At 47.0% G+C, this 16,528-nt stretch overlaps 1 protein-coding gene across 1 annotated transcript in view; it reads left to right on the top strand.

The window, feature by feature from the left end:
- Positions 1-9,024: 9,024 nt before the first annotated feature.
- Positions 9,025-16,528, top strand: part of DMBX1 (diencephalon/mesencephalon homeobox 1) — a 40,259-nt gene continuing 32,755 nt past the window's right edge. The window contains exon 1 of the mRNA XM_083509720.1: positions 9,025-9,313. The gene's annotated coding sequence lies outside the window, so the exon portion shown is untranslated. The remainder of the gene's footprint in view (positions 9,314-16,528) is intronic.

The following is a 16,528-nucleotide window of genomic DNA, read 5'->3' as shown; positions in this document are numbered from 1 at the left end:
AGGCAGAAGACAGGCACAAGTCCCATGCTGCCGTTTCAGAACCTGCAGGAACCTAAGCCACCATGTCACTCCTAAAAAGTTTCGCGAGCCCAATTTTTTTAAAAAACCAAACAAACTCATTTTGTCACACACACCCCTCAGTGATAACACCTGGGGAGCACTGCGACCCCTGAACCCCCTTCCTCCACCACTGGGTGTGGAGGCACTTACTTGACCTCCCAGAGAGTGAGCTGCTTACTGGGAGAGAAAAGCAGATGGGTGTGGCTGCAGCACTGACAGTATGCACCAGCAGGAGTGCTGGATTGGCTCGGCCAGTATATCTGCACTATCCTGACCTCAACAATGCCTTGCCGCTTCTGTGCCCCTTCCAGTAAGCAGCAGTAACTCACCTACTGGGAGGTCAGGTCAGTGCCTTCACCCCATCCCACCCCATCCCCATCTGCTGCTATTTAAGCTTCACCTGTCCCCATACTGGCTACCCTGTGCTCTGCAAGCAACAGGGAAGGCCCTGCTCATGGTTCCATTGATCGGGATGGTCCATGAAACCATGAGATGAGACAGGGCCTTCTCTGTGGTGATGTCCTGATTGTGGAATGCCCTTCCTGGGGAAATGTGGCTGTTCCCTTCACTGATAACGTTCATGCATCAGCTGACATATTTATTTATCCGTCTCTTCAGTACAGACACTAAGCAGTCCATCTGCTCAAGTATTACTGTATTTGCTGTCTCGGCTGCTTTTTGAATTTTGATATAGATTTCATTTACTATTTTAACTAAGGTTATATGATTATTGTATCATGTGTGCTGCCCTTGACTCCTGCAGGAGGAAGACTAGGATAGAATTAGTAGTAGTAGTATTTATTGTTATTATTTAATATTTCTTTTTAATAACGATGGTAATCATTTGACTTGGATGGGTGTTTGGTGCCATTTAGTGTTCACCCAGATCTTCATTTAAAATTGTTTATGGATAGAATTTCTTGAGTTCTTAAATTTCAGATTGGTTTTAACCTGTTAGTGTGTGTGTGTTTTATTCTGTACAATGTTATGTTTGATTGTGTCTTGTGTTCTGTTTTTCATATTATGTACCCCATTCTGGGATTAATTTTAATGACGAATGGGCTAGAAATGCCCCAAATAGGTAAAACATTCTCCTACTGGCATGAGCTACATGGGCATGAGGCCAAGAGATTAGTTGCCCAAAAGATTCATGCCAAAATGCAGGGTTTCTCTGGCATGGTCACCGTTGTAACCATGACAGACAAGATAGGTAACACACCACCAACTGGTTATGAACAGTCCAAACATTGATTTGTATCCCCCTCCATGTATATTATAGCAAATGACACAGCACTTCTTTTTGTACCACTAGAGAATGCAGGTGAACAAATGCATGATTGAACAGGACCTTTCACATCCATCTAAACTTTCTGTACTTCTTTTAAAAAAAATAGCTGTGACATGCTACCTTTCCACAGGGATAATTTTTTTATTTTATTATGGATCACTCTTGCAGTTTCCTCATTTGCAGTCTGAAGTGGTACAACCCCAGGAGAAATCCACCAAGTACTCTTGGATTGTGTCCAAGATATTAAGGCCAGGTGAGTAGTACGTCAATTTTTTGGCCAAGCATTCACCAGTGCAATCCATGTATACAATGGCTGCGGAGGGTATTCAAGGAAGAAATGTTTGACATCCATAGTGGGGAATAGTGTGTCAGTGTGTGTGTACCTTTTCTATACACATGTTGTAAGGACCATATAGATTCTAGTGGAAGGGCCTTCATGCCCAGTGTCTCAACAGTGTAAATCAGAAGGTGCATTTGCAGAAGATCTTCTCCCACCCATGGGAGAGGGTTGACAATTTACTGACAAACTAACGTGACTTGAAATAAATCCTCCCATAAGGAAGCAACAAGCTGAACTGTGAGAACCCAATGTTGATATTGCTCCTTTGGTTGATTGGCCAATCTTGCCTGCTCTGTTTGTGGCTACCTGCCATTGGACTTTGTTCTCATCTAACATAGAACCACTATAGGCTCAGTTCAGGGTTCTTCTGGCTTGCTGGGGGCACATGCTCAGTGAACACATCCAATGAGCATATTCCTCCCAGGGCCTGGAGGAGAGTACACTGCACATACATAGCATGTATATTCACAGTGTAACATATTTCGTGAGTTTCACCAGATAGGATTCTAAATCTATAAAAGTACACCCTGTTCTCAATTAACCATAGCTGCTATTTCAGTGGTTGGCCAGAAGGCACATTCAGCTTTTTATTCCACATTCACACATGCAGAGTTGTCCTATGTCAAAATGCTCTGACTCTCTGTATGGGACACTGGGATCTTGTCAAGCGGACATGCTTCCTTGGCTTACAGCGCAAGCCTAACCTTGTCTACTCAGAAGTAAGCCCTGTTGAAGTCACTGGGGCTTACTCCCAGGTAAGTTGCAGCCTGAGTTTTTAAAAAACAACCATTGCTTTACATGCCTGTATAAAAAGAAAGAAAGAAAGAAAGAAAGAAAGAAAGAAAGAAAGAAAGAAAGAAAGAAAGAGAAAAGATGGTTTGCTTCGCTTCAGTAAACACCAGCAAAATCTTCACTCAGGGATCTTTCGATCCAGAAAGAGGAGGAGGGCAAAACAACCCAGAATCCTTGGCAGGAACCAATACCTGTGATGCCTCGTGACCCTGGGATCACCTTGCATCAGAATTAGAAGTCATCAAAGGGGTGACACAGCAGTCAAGGTGCCCACTTTCTTCTCAAAAGAGGGCAATCAGTTGCTCATGTCATGAATATATATCAGAAAGTGGGTTGGGACTGAATCAGCCGTGGTGTAAAAAAAGGAGCATGTCAGAGAGCAGGCCAGCCCTTTAAAGCAGGTACCTTGAAAGGAAGGTGCGGGGGGAGGGGAAACCTCTTTAAGATGAAGTCTGTGCTAATAACATGTCCAGAAGATGGCTTCTGGCAAATTGCTTTGTTATTCTTGTCAAAAAAAAAAAAAAAAAGTCCCTTGGAAGCAGTCAATTTTAAACCATATATCAAAATGATTAATTGCCCTTAAATGAGCAGATGCTGAAGTACCCTTGAATAGAGGCAAAGAGGCTAAAGCCTTTTTGGATTGTGAGCCTAATGTATTCATTGAGTTGGCAAAATATCATTAGAGCTATTAATTAGCTGCAAGAACCCAAGCTTTGGAGAGTCCAAGGTGTTCCTGTTTGGGGTCTCCCCCCCCCCCATTTTTCCCCTAGGGGGAAAGGGTCTTCCTGGGATAAGGGAAGCAGGTATTTTAGCCTGTGGAGAAAATGCTTGATGTTACACAGGTTGCCTGTTCTTTTGTAAACGGAAGCAGGGCTGTAGCTTCGCCTCCCTGGGACCGGAAAGGTTCCAGAGAGGTCCTTTTGGACAGGATCCTAAAAGAGTCACGCGGAGGGGGGAGTCAAGCTGCAGCGAAATGGGCGGCTCTCGCTTCCTAAGTGTGCAGGCGCCCCCCCCCCCGGGGGGCTGATCTTGAGTTGGCCGGTTCGGATTGTATCGAGGAAACAGGAGCAGAAACTGGACCAAGCTGGCTCCACCGTAGAAAGGCGATGGGGGTGGAGAGGGATGTCCTCTTGCTTATTATTTCGTAGGCTTTGCAGAAAAGCTTCCTTCGCAACCATCCAACATCATGTAGAATGGAAACGATTTCGGGACCCTGGCGAAATGGTTGCTTTTTGTGAAACGTTCGCTGCCCTGTGGGCGTGTAAAAGAGAAGTGCTGTTAAGAAAGGTGTGGGTTGCAAGAGCCAAAGAAAGATGTTCTGCACCCACAAATATGGGAACTACCTGCTAACTTCCCCAAAGGACTTTGGGCATGGGGGGGGGCGAAGGGGGCGAGAATCATGAGTCCCCTCAGCCCACACTTCAGACGCTCCGGGTATCAGCAAATCCCTAAAACTCAGCCTGCTCAGGGTTCTTTTGAAATCCTGCATCAAATATGTTTTCAATGAATTCATGGAAAAGGGGTTGGGGCTGGGGGTGGGCTATGGTGGAGGGGGGAAAGAGGGAAACTTTTTAAATCTGTTTAAGTTTATAAACAAGATTAAAGAAACAATGTCAAGGGTCTTATGGAAATGGTGATAGTGCCCCTTTAAATAACAGCAAGCGGAGATTTTCTATATCACTGTGCAGTTTAAATCTGTCTTGATGGACTGGACATTAGTCCTCCTTAAATCCTTCAGAAAGCAGCTTTAAGGAAAAAGGCTGAGAGGAATTTCTTCTCGCTTTAATTGCTTAAGAAACGGTTCCCACAATGAGCGGTGGCCTAGATTCGCCTCTCATTTAAGTTCTGATTTTTAAAAGTTCACAAGTTAATCCCCTTTCAGTCTCACACGAATGCAGTTGGCACAGGGGGACAAAGTAATGGACAATGTGCGGGGGGGACGACGTTTCAAACCAATTTTTTTAAAGGGGGGAAAATCCAATCCCTTCCCCCACCCCAGCTAAAAAAAATAAGGGGAGGAGGGAGGTAACCGGCATGGTGTTGATTTGGTTAAGCAGCTATTTTAAGACCTTGTTATTAGAATACGAGGTGACTTTATACGTCATGGCGAACTATCTGATATAGGCAAAGAGATGGAAGGGCACGCCCTCCCCTTTAACTCTCCGCGCTGGAAGGACGCAGAGAAGTCAAAAAGGAATAATTCCAACATATTTCCAAGGAAATATGGCTAACCCACCCACACCCACACAAAAAACCCACCACATTTCTTACGCCACTAATTAGGATGCAAAAAACTTTCAAAGGGGGGGTGAGCACTGGAGAGATGCTCATTTTTAAAACTGTTCAGACTTAACAGTAAGGTGGTTCTTATTTTCTCTTCTTCTTCTTTTTTTTTTAAAAAAAGACGCTTTAAGTTGTCAGTCGAAAAATAACGGTAAGGTGTGAAGTAGTATTAAAAAAAAAACAACAGAACCGAGTGTTGCACTAAAATAATTATCAGAGGAAGTGGGAATGAAATGGGTGATGCTGGTGAGATCGCAATTTTGACAAAGATTGGAAACTTTGGTGTGGAATTTAGAGAGAACGGTTCGAATTAAGTCAGTGGCGTTCATTCCCATACAGGCGCTTCGAAATCTCGCATCAGTCAGGTACAGGAAAGATTTTGTTATGTAGAAAGAAACTGGATTTCTTTTTTTAAAAAAAAAACCTAAACTCAGATTACCATAAAAATAAAGAAAACATGGGGGCGTTATTTGATAAAGTTGTCCCAAGTGAGTTTTCATATAATCTATAGTAAGATTAATGAAGCTGATCTTAGAACATTGTTGCATCAGAAGGAAAAACGTTCTTCGCTAAAAACGGTGGAGTTTTTGACATCCATTTTTAACCAGTTGCCGTCTAGGAAAGAGAGTTTGGGTCGCATGGATGTATATTATTTCAGCACACATGTTATAATTTTAAAAAGTAGTGAACAAAAATAATAATTTTATTGAAGTCCATAGAAGGGAGTAAAATACGTTTTACCAAATTATAATTAAAGCTTCTGCTTTTCTTGTTTGATTTACGAAATCGAATCCTGCACTTTTGCTCGACAGATTTGTTTGCTCTTCTGCATTTTACTATCAAAATCTATTCTTTATAGATCAACTGGCAGGGTAACATCACCGCAGGATAACTTAACCAAGCAGTATATGGGTCGGTTCTCCTCTGTGTGTGATCTTTAAAATAATAATAACGTTTCAACCCAAACTACGATAATTAAGAAGACCGGAGAAAGTTGTCACCTTTGCTAAGTCCCTCTCTCTCCTTCTCTCTCTCCCTCTCCCTTCCTTTTTCACACACACAGAGAAAGACAGGATAAGGTATGCTGTAAAACAACAGACGTGAAAAGGTAACTTTTGAATCGAACTTCTCTCCCGCTTCTGCCCAATCAAAAGAAGCGCAGGGTATTTATTTGTTTTGGCAAGTGTCCCCCCCCCATCCACCAATCACCGTCACAACTCCGAGGAGCTACAGGTTTCTAAGGAAGGAGCTGTCCCTAAAAGGGCAGCGTGGGAGCGACAGAAAAGAGAAGGGGACGGGGATAGAGGCGAGGGCGTTGCGAGGCATTTGGAAAGCACCGTTTCCGGGGATTCGCAGAGGAACACCTAGACTAAAAACAGGGAAAGGGTTCTGGTCTCTTTCCTCCACCATCGCTACTTCCTCCCTCCCCGCCTGTTTTAAACAGGAACTACAGTGACTGGCTTAAACAGACCAAGGGCAAGGAAGGTTGAAGCAAAACGCTAAGCGCATTCTTTCTTTCTTTCTTTCTTTCTTTCTTTCTTTCTTTCTTTCTTTCTTTCTTTCTTTCTTTCTTTCTTTCTTTCTCTCTCTCTCTCTCTCTCTCTCTCTCTCTCTCTCTCTCTCTCCATCCTTCCTGTCGCCTTCTATCCCGATCAGTCTCGTTTTTGTTTTGAATGATACACCGCTATGCTGAAAAGTTTGCCCCAAGAAAAACCCCAAGCTTCAAGTTTGCCCCAAGAAAATCCCGCGTCGTCGCTGCTTTTTGAGAAGCCTAACAAAACCAAAAAAGTTTGCACGAAACACGTGGAGCGGGGGAGGGAGAGAAAGGTGACAAGGCGACAAGCCGGGTTTCTGACCTTTCCTACTGACCCGATTTCATTTTCCTTGTCAGGAAAACAGAGAAATGGATAGCTCCGCGTGACACCTGCAGGCCAGGTGATCAAACTTTTCTGGATGGCTCAGAAGAGGAGGAGGGATGGCTAGCGGCGCAGGGAAGTCTCCTCACAACCCCAATCGCCACCTCTGGAGAGCCTTCCAAAGGAACATTTAAAATAAAAATTCATCTTCAGTTATTTTTCTCTCTCTTACCTTATTTGTTTGGAAATAGATTTAAATAGCTTTGCTCTTTCTGGGAATTGCACGTTTAAAAATAATAATCATATTTCGTTCCCCGCCCCCCCTTCTTTAAGTAGTTCAGCGCCTAAGACTTTATGATCTCCACTGCGTCTTCCACACACACATACACACTTTTTTGCCAGAAAATATATAGGCTTAAATTAAAAGGTACTCCTTCTCTCCTCACTCCCCCCCTTTCAGTCTTTCTTGTTCCCTTAATTCCTGCCTAAACGGTTTTGCTCTGGGAGAAGAAATCTTTTCTAGAGGAGGGGGGGGGGGAGAAGCCCTCAAGAAGAGAAGGGTATTATTGTTTTAATCCTCTTATCCGCAGTCATTTTAAAACAGGGCGTTTTGGAACCTGAAATGGCGTCTTGTCCTCCCCAATCCCATCCTAAATCCTTCTGGGATGGGAGAGACTCGAAAGGCAAAGAACCCCCCTGGCATCTATTAGCGGTCCCCGCGAAGGCTTTCAACAACTGCCCTTTTCGGCAGCAAAGGCATGACAAAGCCGAAAAGCAAATAAAACCAACGCTGTGCAGTTAGTCAACTCTGCCCAAAAAAAAAAGTGGGAGAGAGAAAGGGAGAGAAAGGGAGCTAGTCTTGGCTGCCTGCGGAGGGAGAAGGGGGCGAAGACAGAGACCTGCAAGGTCCCTGCAGAAGAATGTGTGTGCGCGCGTGTGACGGGAGGTTGGAGGTGTGTGGGTCGGTGTGGGGTGACAGCATAGAAATCCAAGGGGGTGGAATCTGTTCTGTCCACCCCATTGTGCCGCATCTACTCCTCCCGCCTCATTTTAATCCCTCGGATTATGTAGGGATCCAATCTTAATCCCACCGGGAGTCTTCCCGCACACCCAGAGGTGGGGAACGGTGGGAGGCCACCCCTAAACCCCGCATGGGCCAATTCACTTTCCTACGCCTTGCCTAGATGTTATTGTTTATATCCAGTTACCTCTTCGTTGTAATAATAGTAATAGTAGTAATAATAGCAGCAAGCACCTCTCTTTACATTCCTATGCCAAACACGTTGGTTTGGGGGGAAAGGGCTTCACTTCCATCCAAATGGAGGAGCGTGGAGCGTGGAGAGCTGTGATCGTCGTTAAAAGCGGGTCAAAAGCGTCATCAGCTGAGAAGTACACCGCTGAGCACTCGCTGGCGCCTCAGGGTTAGAGTGTAGTAATCGGGCCAAGGTCAAGGGCGCAGTCGCCGCTAGGCAACTTCAGACTTTTCCTGCCTAGGAAGATCTCCCTCCTGTTTGACCTGAGGAACTGAGATAGGTGATCTTTTCCCCAGAAGCCTCTTTTTGGAGATCCCTCTATGCCTTACACCGGCCTTCGCCAAGCTGATGCCCTCCAGATGTGGTCAAGCTGAAAAATCCTGGCAATTAGCCATTTCTTACAGACATTCCGGCCAACCACATCTGGAAGGCACCAGGTTGGCGAAGAGCAGGCCATAGATCTAGGTGAAGGCAAGAGAGGGCCTTGGCTTTTGGTTGCGGGGCTGAAACTAGACTCTAAGGAAGACAATCGGTGATTCGATGCATAAGTGTATTGGAAGTGGCAGCAAGTTCGGCTTTAAAATTTCCAGAGAGAAACTGACCTGATCCGAAAGTAAACGCGTCATATAAAGAGCGCGCATCTGCTCCCAGCGGAGCGGCCAGATCAAACCCCCTTCAGGGGGCAGCCAGCCAGCCAGTCACGCCGGCCCTGGCAATGCAGTTTTCCAAATGTGAAGGGGATGTGAGCTGTGCGGAGATGCTTGCCAGTAGGCCCTTGCCAAAAGAGGCAACTCCTTTGCTATCAAACGTGGAGAAAAAGGCCAAGAGGCGTCTCTCCGCCTTGGAGAGCCGCGGTCACTTTTCTCAGGCTCAGATCCACCACCCACTCCGGCCACTTATTAAACTCTCCTCTGCCCCTCCGCTTCTTCTACGCCAGCCTGGCTCGCTCTGATGATCTGCCAGGGATTCAATTAGACTGTTGCACCTGACTAGGCTTGGAGTAAATGACTAGAAGGGGAGGGGGGCAAAAAAAAAAAAAGGCAGCCCATCCACCCTACTCCTCTTAAGTTGCTATTAGAAGAGTAAGAAGGAGGCGGAGGGAGACGCGGCGGCGGCGGCGGAGGGGAGAGATCGGCAAGCCTCTCTCTTGATTGACAGGGTGAAGGACCATTGAAAATCTTGCAGGGGAGCTCCCAGGTCTGTGTGAAGCTCCTTTTAAAAATCCTTCCTGATTCCTCCTCCCCCAGTAGATGGCAGCTTTGCAGGACCCAGAGACAATTGGGAAACCCGGAGCAGGAGGAGGCTGGAGTAAGGCGAGCACTCCCCTTCCGCTCCCGAGTCCCTTTCTGGGCACCCCACGCTCCCGAGTGAGACCCTGACGGAGGCTCCCCCCGGGCCGACTGCAGCCGAGCCTAAGACAGGCGAGACTTCGGCTCCCAAGGTATGGCCTCCCCATCCCGCTTGCCCCTCCCTCTGCTTGACAGAGGAACTGCCCGGCGCTCGAAACTTGGCCCAGATGTTGGTCCTTCCGCGCGTGGATCCCCCGGCGCAGAGCCCGAGCTAGCAAGGAAGGAGCGTTTACACCCGGGAAGCGCGGGGAGGTTTGGCGACCATGGCTTTCTCTCTTTCTTTCTCTCTCTCCCTCCCTTGCTGTTCTGGAGAGGTGGGTGGGACTGTGTGGTCGCGGGGCTCGTTTCTTCGCAGCAAAGTTTCCAAAGTCGACGCTGTGCTCTTGCGCCGGTTGTCACGGGCCAGTTTCCTATTTCACAGCCAGGCACCGACCCCGCGTGTGAGTGACTAGGCGGCTACTGACTAGCCGAGGCTTCCCATCTCCCACCGTTGACCCCAGTGTATCATTTCTGGCCAGATGGCTGGACTGCTGTCCGTTCCGCCAACTCTTTCTTCTTCCTCTTTTCCTCCCTTCTTCCCTTTGAACGGCTCCGCTTTTTGGGTTTGTTCTGGCTTGGCTTCATTTGGAATAAATTAGTTTGCCCCGTAAATGTTTTTTTTTTTCTTTACCCCTCCTTCCTCACCCCACTCCACTTTACTAAATAGAGACAAATCTCTTGCCTCGCTTTTCGAATGTAATTTTTAGCAGATGGTTAAAGAAATAAAATTCAGGCGCACAGATTCGTTTGGTTAAAAGCTTTTGCCTGGCGAAGAGGCGAAGCCGCGCCACAAATGGTTTTAATACTCCACTTCAAATCTTCAAATTTGTCAAGTCTCCCCTTTGAACTTTCCATAGTACAGGCTTCAGGAGAAAGTGAAGACGGTGAAAATTTTGTCTGTGTTTGTTTGTTTGTGTGTGTTTAAAAGATACTTCATTCTCCTACTGTTTTCCTCACATCCCTTCTATTTGCCTACGGGCAATTAACAGCGCATCTCTTCGTCTGTAGGCACCAGTGGTAGATTGTCAATTTCACCCCTATTTACATAATGATGTTTTAATAAGCTAAACAGCCTAGTGAGGTCCAAGGGGGAGAGAAACGGGGGCGAGGGGTGGGAATCTGGAGGCAGAGGGGCGGGGGAGATTTCAGGCAAAGAGGAGAAACCAGCGCTAGTGGTCGAGATACAGCTCAGTAGCAGGAGAATGCAAGGAGGAAGGGTCTGGATTTAAGATCGCATCTGGGGTTTTTTACCTGGTGGATAAAAATAAATTAAAATTGCGGGGCGTGGGAACGCTGTTTGAGAGCAAAGTATAGATGAAATAGATGGCCTATAGATGAAATAGATGGCCTTGAGACCCCCCCCCCTCAACCGTTGCTAATGCGAATCAGCTGTAGACACACCGGCAATCCAGTTCAGCCCCAAAGTGGAGGCACCCCGGATTCGAGGATTACGCGCTCGAAATCTATGCAAAAGTTTATTCTGAAGCAAGTCAAGCCAAGTTCAGCGGGACTTCTTCCTAAATGCGTGTGCACAGGATTTCAGAGTCAATGAGACTTCAGTGCTGCAATCCTATACACACTTACGTGGGAGTAATAAGTCCCATCGAACTCAAAGGGCCTTTCTCCTGAGCAAACATGGATAGGAGCGGGACGCGTTGGCCTTTTAAGGAGACTACAGAGGTATAGACACTCCGAAACTTTGCCTTCACTTGAGTTATGGATCACGCTGCCTTGTAGTTTTCTGTTGTTGCTGGTGGTTTCCTTGGTGAAGCTAGCCGCTCCTTCCCACTCACCCCTGCTCGCTCATTCACTCCGCCCCCGTCCTTGCAAGGCCCCAGTTAAAATATGCTTCAAACCCACATACTTAAATAGGCGACATTCGAAGGGGAGATCGGCCCGCATAGCTAGAGATTTCCCTCGGATCGTGGGCTAGCGGGTAGGGGAAGATTGGAAGACGAATCAGCGTGGACGGGAAGTCTGGGCATCGGGACCCTCAGCGGAGAAGTAGCCCTACAACTCCTTGACAGTAATAGCAAACCTGCGCCTATCTACTCAGAAGTAACCCTCCATGGTTGGGGTGGATGAACGTTGTAGTCAAAGATATCTGGCAGGGGGCGCAAAGTTGGGGAATCTGTGGCTCTCCAGATGTTGTCGGACACCAGTTCCCATCAGCCCCAGACAGCAGGGCCAACAGTCGGAGATGACGGGAGTTGTCTTCCAGCAACTTCTGGAGGGCAACCAGCCTAAGCCGCCCCACTATGCACGTGAGTGGAGGTGGGGGGTATTAGTCAATCTGTGCCCCTGTTTGGATCCAGGCAGGTGTACATTTGCATATGGGGGAGGGGCAGTTCCAGAAAATCAGGAAATGGGCTTCCTTTCTTGGTGGGCCAACCCAGTATGCAGGTTTTGTACCTTTAAGGCCCCTTGAACATCGTGAGAGGCGCACAGGATCGGGTTGCGCCCCTTTCGAAGTCAAATGCTATACTTCTGAGTCATCATCAGGTGTTTGGAATTCAGTCTCGTGCTTAACAATATACGGTGGTACCTCGGGTTAAGTACTTAATTCGTTCCGGAGGTCCGTTCTTAACCTGAAACTGTTCTTAACCTGAAGCACCACTTTAGCTAATGGGGCCTCCTGCCGCCGCGCTGTCGGAGCACAATTTCGGTTCTCATCCTGAAGCAAAGTTCTTAACCCGAGGTACTATTTCTGGGTTAGCGGAGTCTGTAACCTGAAGCGTCTGTAACCCGAGGTACCACTGTAATTCAAACTCCATGTAAGCAACCTTAAGCACACTTACTTACAACCGAGTAAGTCCCGCTGAACTCTATAGGCTTAACTCCTCTGAGAAACTCCCTTAGGATTCTGAGGTGATAGGCTATTCTGAAGAACAAGAATTCCGTGACTCTTTACAAAATGATTTGGGGCGGGGGAGAAAATGGTTTTAAGCCATACTATCCGCTTATTTTCTTCTGATCAACACTAATATGACTTTAAAAGGGGGGGGGGAGTTTTGGGTTCCTGTTACTTCTTGAGTGTTGTTCTGTGGGAAGGTCGGGGAGACAAAGTTTGAGAAATAATTTGAAATACAAATGCAGAGGGGAGCTGGAAATCGACCTTTACAACAACAAAATCACTCCAACTTCCGGACAAATGTATTTTACCTCAGTGATTTCATTAACTCGTCCGTCCGCGCCTGTTCGGCTGCTGCTTCTTATTTAGACGGTTAGGTGGTGTTTACCATCAGGCCCGAAATCCAGTATCCTTGAGAGAGGAGCAAGCCGTAGGCATTCACGATTTCAGGTCAGATCCGCTGCCCTGCGCTCCGATTCCAAATCGGAGTCAGCCTACGATTGCATTGTCAGTGAATAAATTGTCCTCGAAATGTCAACCTGCCTTTTCCAGGAAAACACCCCCTAAAGGAAACGAGTTAAGTCCCATGGACTTCAACGAAACTTTAATTCCCAAATAAATCTGAAGGTCACAGCCTTTCTAAAGTGGAGGGAATCGAAAGATAACTGAGAGTGTCGTTGAATGAACAGGTTTAGCTGTTTGTTCGAACCATTCATTCTTACGGAGCAACCAAGCAAGAACTGAACTCAAACCGATTGTGTAAAGTTTACACCCATAAAGGCGTAACACGCGTGACTTCTCCACTAGCAATATATGTGCTGTGTGTGTGTTCTCCGGAAGAAAGTGATCGGCAACCGTTTAAGCCGAAATACTTGGACTTAAGCAGGTTTGGTTTTATGGATGTACTAAAGCGCGCCAAGGTTCTAGTCCCTGGCACGGAGCCTTTAACGGGATTGTGGATCGCGCTCAATAAACGACGCTAGTTCGGTCCTGTATCGCAGAGGGCGAAGCTGGTTCTGAACATGGCTGGTGGTTTTAAAAGACACCCGCTTCCCCCCCAAAAAAGAGGGGGGAGAGAATGGCGTGTGGGTCAACGAGGACTCCTAGCGGGCTCTAAATGAGAGATGCGAGGCACATTCGTTTGTCCGTAAACTCACAGGAAAGCAATGGACTTGTCTGCACAAATAAAACGTTTGTAGAAAACAAAACCAAAGTGTGCACGCTGTGCCCAGGTGAAAATCTACGGTCTCTCTCTTTAACTTTTTGCATTGGCTTTCTCCACAAACAATGGTTTGTTTAGATCTGGATGACAACCTCCCAAGCCGCCCCCTTCATCTTCATCTCAGGGACGTCTAGTCAAATGTATCCGGCTGACCTGTAGGCTGCAGCAGGACCTGGAGTGGAGCGCTGCCCGTTAGCCCCGAGGTTTAGTTTCTGACTGTATATAGACAGGGACTGTTTTATTTTATTTGTATTTTATTTGCTACGGCTTCACTCTTTAGGGAACGCTAGGCTGTTGTTCGTAAGAGGCAGCAGGTACAAAATATTAGCTCGCTGCCTTCTGATATTTTGGAAACGGTTCCTTTTGAAAGCGCTCTAACGTTTCTCAGAGCCCGGGTCCCAAAGAAGTAAACTCGGAAGTCAAATCCCATTCACGCCCAATAGGCTTTCACTCCCCCTACCCCCATTAAAATTGCAATCCCCGCGAGAAAGCCCAATGGAACTCAAGGGGATTTACTTCCAAGTTGACACGTTCTAGAATTAGGCTGCAAATCGCTGGAGATCGCAAGCTAAGGGAAGACTTTGAAGCAGAGTTTAAAGTGTGTGTGTTGTGCTGTTGATGACAAAAGTCTCTGGCTACACGGACGACTTGAGAGGCTTTAGAAATTTGGCGAAGCTTTGGCCCTTGCCATTTCCCCGATCCTGAATGTTCAAGGCGTTCGCAAAGACTGCGCGGATTTTTCCTCTCCTTGCTGCGCGCCGATTTAAATCCCTGACATTTAATTTTGTTCAGGGAACTTCCCGCTGGTCCGGCCTGTCACCTCGCCCCAGCTGCTAGGATAACCACCCCAGGACGTCTTCCTTGGGGTCCCTCTGCCTTCTATTGTACATCCCATTTCCACTCTCCCCCCTTCCCACCCCCCTTTCAGTTCCACTTGGTTGACTCTTCAAATTTTCCATGTAAATGACAGTAATAAATATCTAATCATGTCCTGCAGCTATATATATACGGCTCTCTGAGCAGGGCCTCATTAATGAAACATCAAGCGAAAGGGGGAGAAAGTTTCTTTCTTTTCTTCTTTCTTCCAGGCATTGTGGAGAAAACTGTTTGCGAAGTACCCACGAATCACAAGAGAGCGTGGAATAGCCCAAGAACGCCGTTTATCTCTTGTAATCATCATCATCAACAAAAAAACCCACACATTTCGAGCCTTGTTGGCTGGCCAGCTTTATATATTATGTAGCTATGAGTGTGTCGCGATGTGTGCGGGGGAAATAATGTTAGGAACAAATAGGAACCTCCATTTAAACAGGTCCGACGTTATCAACACAACCCACGGCGGAGCGTTTCCTGCGCAAGCTCCTGTGAAATGAATGAGAGAGGCGAGGGAATAGCTCTTGCGCACCCTTCACTCATTTCAGAGGAGGTCCTGGAGGTTCCTGCCACTTACCTTTTGCAAGATCGCTATTAACACTCTTCCGATAGCTTGCCTCAAAAAGGCTCGCGCGTGTGTTGTATAGCGAAAGTTTCCAACGTGAAAAAGTGGTGGTTGTTTTTAAGCAGAAATGAACTTTCTCTCCGCACCCTCCATTTTGGGTGCTGTGTGTTAAGCAGCCAGGCCAGGTGGGCTGAGGAAGGAAGAGTGGGAGAGAGAAAACAATATCAGAGGCTATTAGTATCTGTTCTTGGGTCAGCCCACTATTGGAGTAAAGGCAAGCTTCGGGGTTACTCAGAACTCTTCGTCATGCTCTCACAATCCTTCCCCAACTGAAAGATTCGACGCTACATCTGTTGGGAGGTGCATCGTTTACCGAGAGGAGAAAAATATAAGGAGTTAGACTTGGGGGTGAGGGAAGAAGGAACCCTGCGGATCAGGACACGAAGGCAAAAGTTAGAAAGTGAAATGGACAACATAGGAAACAAAACCGACAAGAGAAAATCTACAGCACAAGAGAAAGCAATGGAAGGGCAACTAAGGCTGCAACCAGGGGCGCCGACTTATAAAAAATATTGGGGGGGCCCATACCGGGGTCCTGCCGCTGGTTCGCTCGGGTAGCCGGGAGAACGCAGTTCGAGGTGGCGGTGTTGGGGAGAGACCCTCGCTCAGGGCGCCACTAGACTTGGCGGCCGGCGGCCTATCTGGGGGGTTTTGGAGCGTATTTTGGCGGAGCGATTGGGGAGGAGGGGGCTTGTTGCCGGATTCTTCAGCTGAGCCGGAGATCCGCTGCTGGGGGGTCCCTGGGCCGAGTTGTGAGCACAGCCTGCTGAAGGGAGATCCAGCCGATTGCGCGACGGGGACGGCCGGGGCTCTCCGGCTAGGGCGCACGGCTGGCTGGCTGGCGAGGGAGCAGGTGGGGAGGAGGCGGGGGTCCTCACTCTCTTAGGAAACGCACCCGCGCGCCCGATTGCCACGAAGTCCGAAGGGTGTGTGTGTGGAATTAAAAAGCAAAAATGAGATACGGGCAGGGCAGGCAAAGAGTTTTCTGCAAGAGGATGGAGGGCAGGTTGAAGAGAAAATCACTCAGGATGAGACAGTCAAATCAGCCATGATAAAATGGGCTCAGGATATTGGGTATAACATCATGTTTGAGGACTGGGAAAGGTTATGGACCACCGGAATGAAATTCACGGCATGTAATGCCTTGAAGGAAAATATTATGAAAATGATTTATAGGTGGTACATGACCCCAGTCAAGCTTGCAAAAATATATCACCTGTCTGATAATAAATGTTGGAAATGTAAGGAGGCTGAAGGGACATTCTTTCACCTCTGGTGGACTTGTCCAAAAGTGAAGGCCTTCTGGGAAATGATCTATAATGAGTTAAAAAAGGTATTTAAGTATACCTTTCCCAAGAAACCAGAGGCCTTCCTCTTGGGCATTGTTGGCCAGAAAGTGTTAAAGAAGGATAGAACTTTCTTTATGTATGCAACTACAGCAGCAAGAATACTTATCGCAAAATATTGGAAGACACAAGATTTGCCCACACTGGAAGAGTGGCAGACGCAATTGATGGACTACATGGAACTGGCTGAAATGACTGGCAGAATCCGAGATTTGGGAGAAGAAACAACGGAAAAGGACTGGAAAAAATTTAAGGACTATTTACAAAAACAATATAAGTTGTATGAATGTTAAAAATTTACACGATTCGGAAACTATAGCTTCAGCAATTAGATTTGGGAAACAGGAAATT

Source organism: Podarcis liolepis (assembly GCF_965112155.1).
Source record: "Podarcis liolepis genome assembly, chromosome: 6".
NCBI lineage: Eukaryota > Metazoa > Chordata > Lepidosauria > Squamata > Lacertidae > Podarcis > Podarcis liolepis.
The sequence above is the reverse complement of the archived record's forward strand: the minus strand, read 5'-3'. Positions and strand labels throughout refer to the sequence as shown.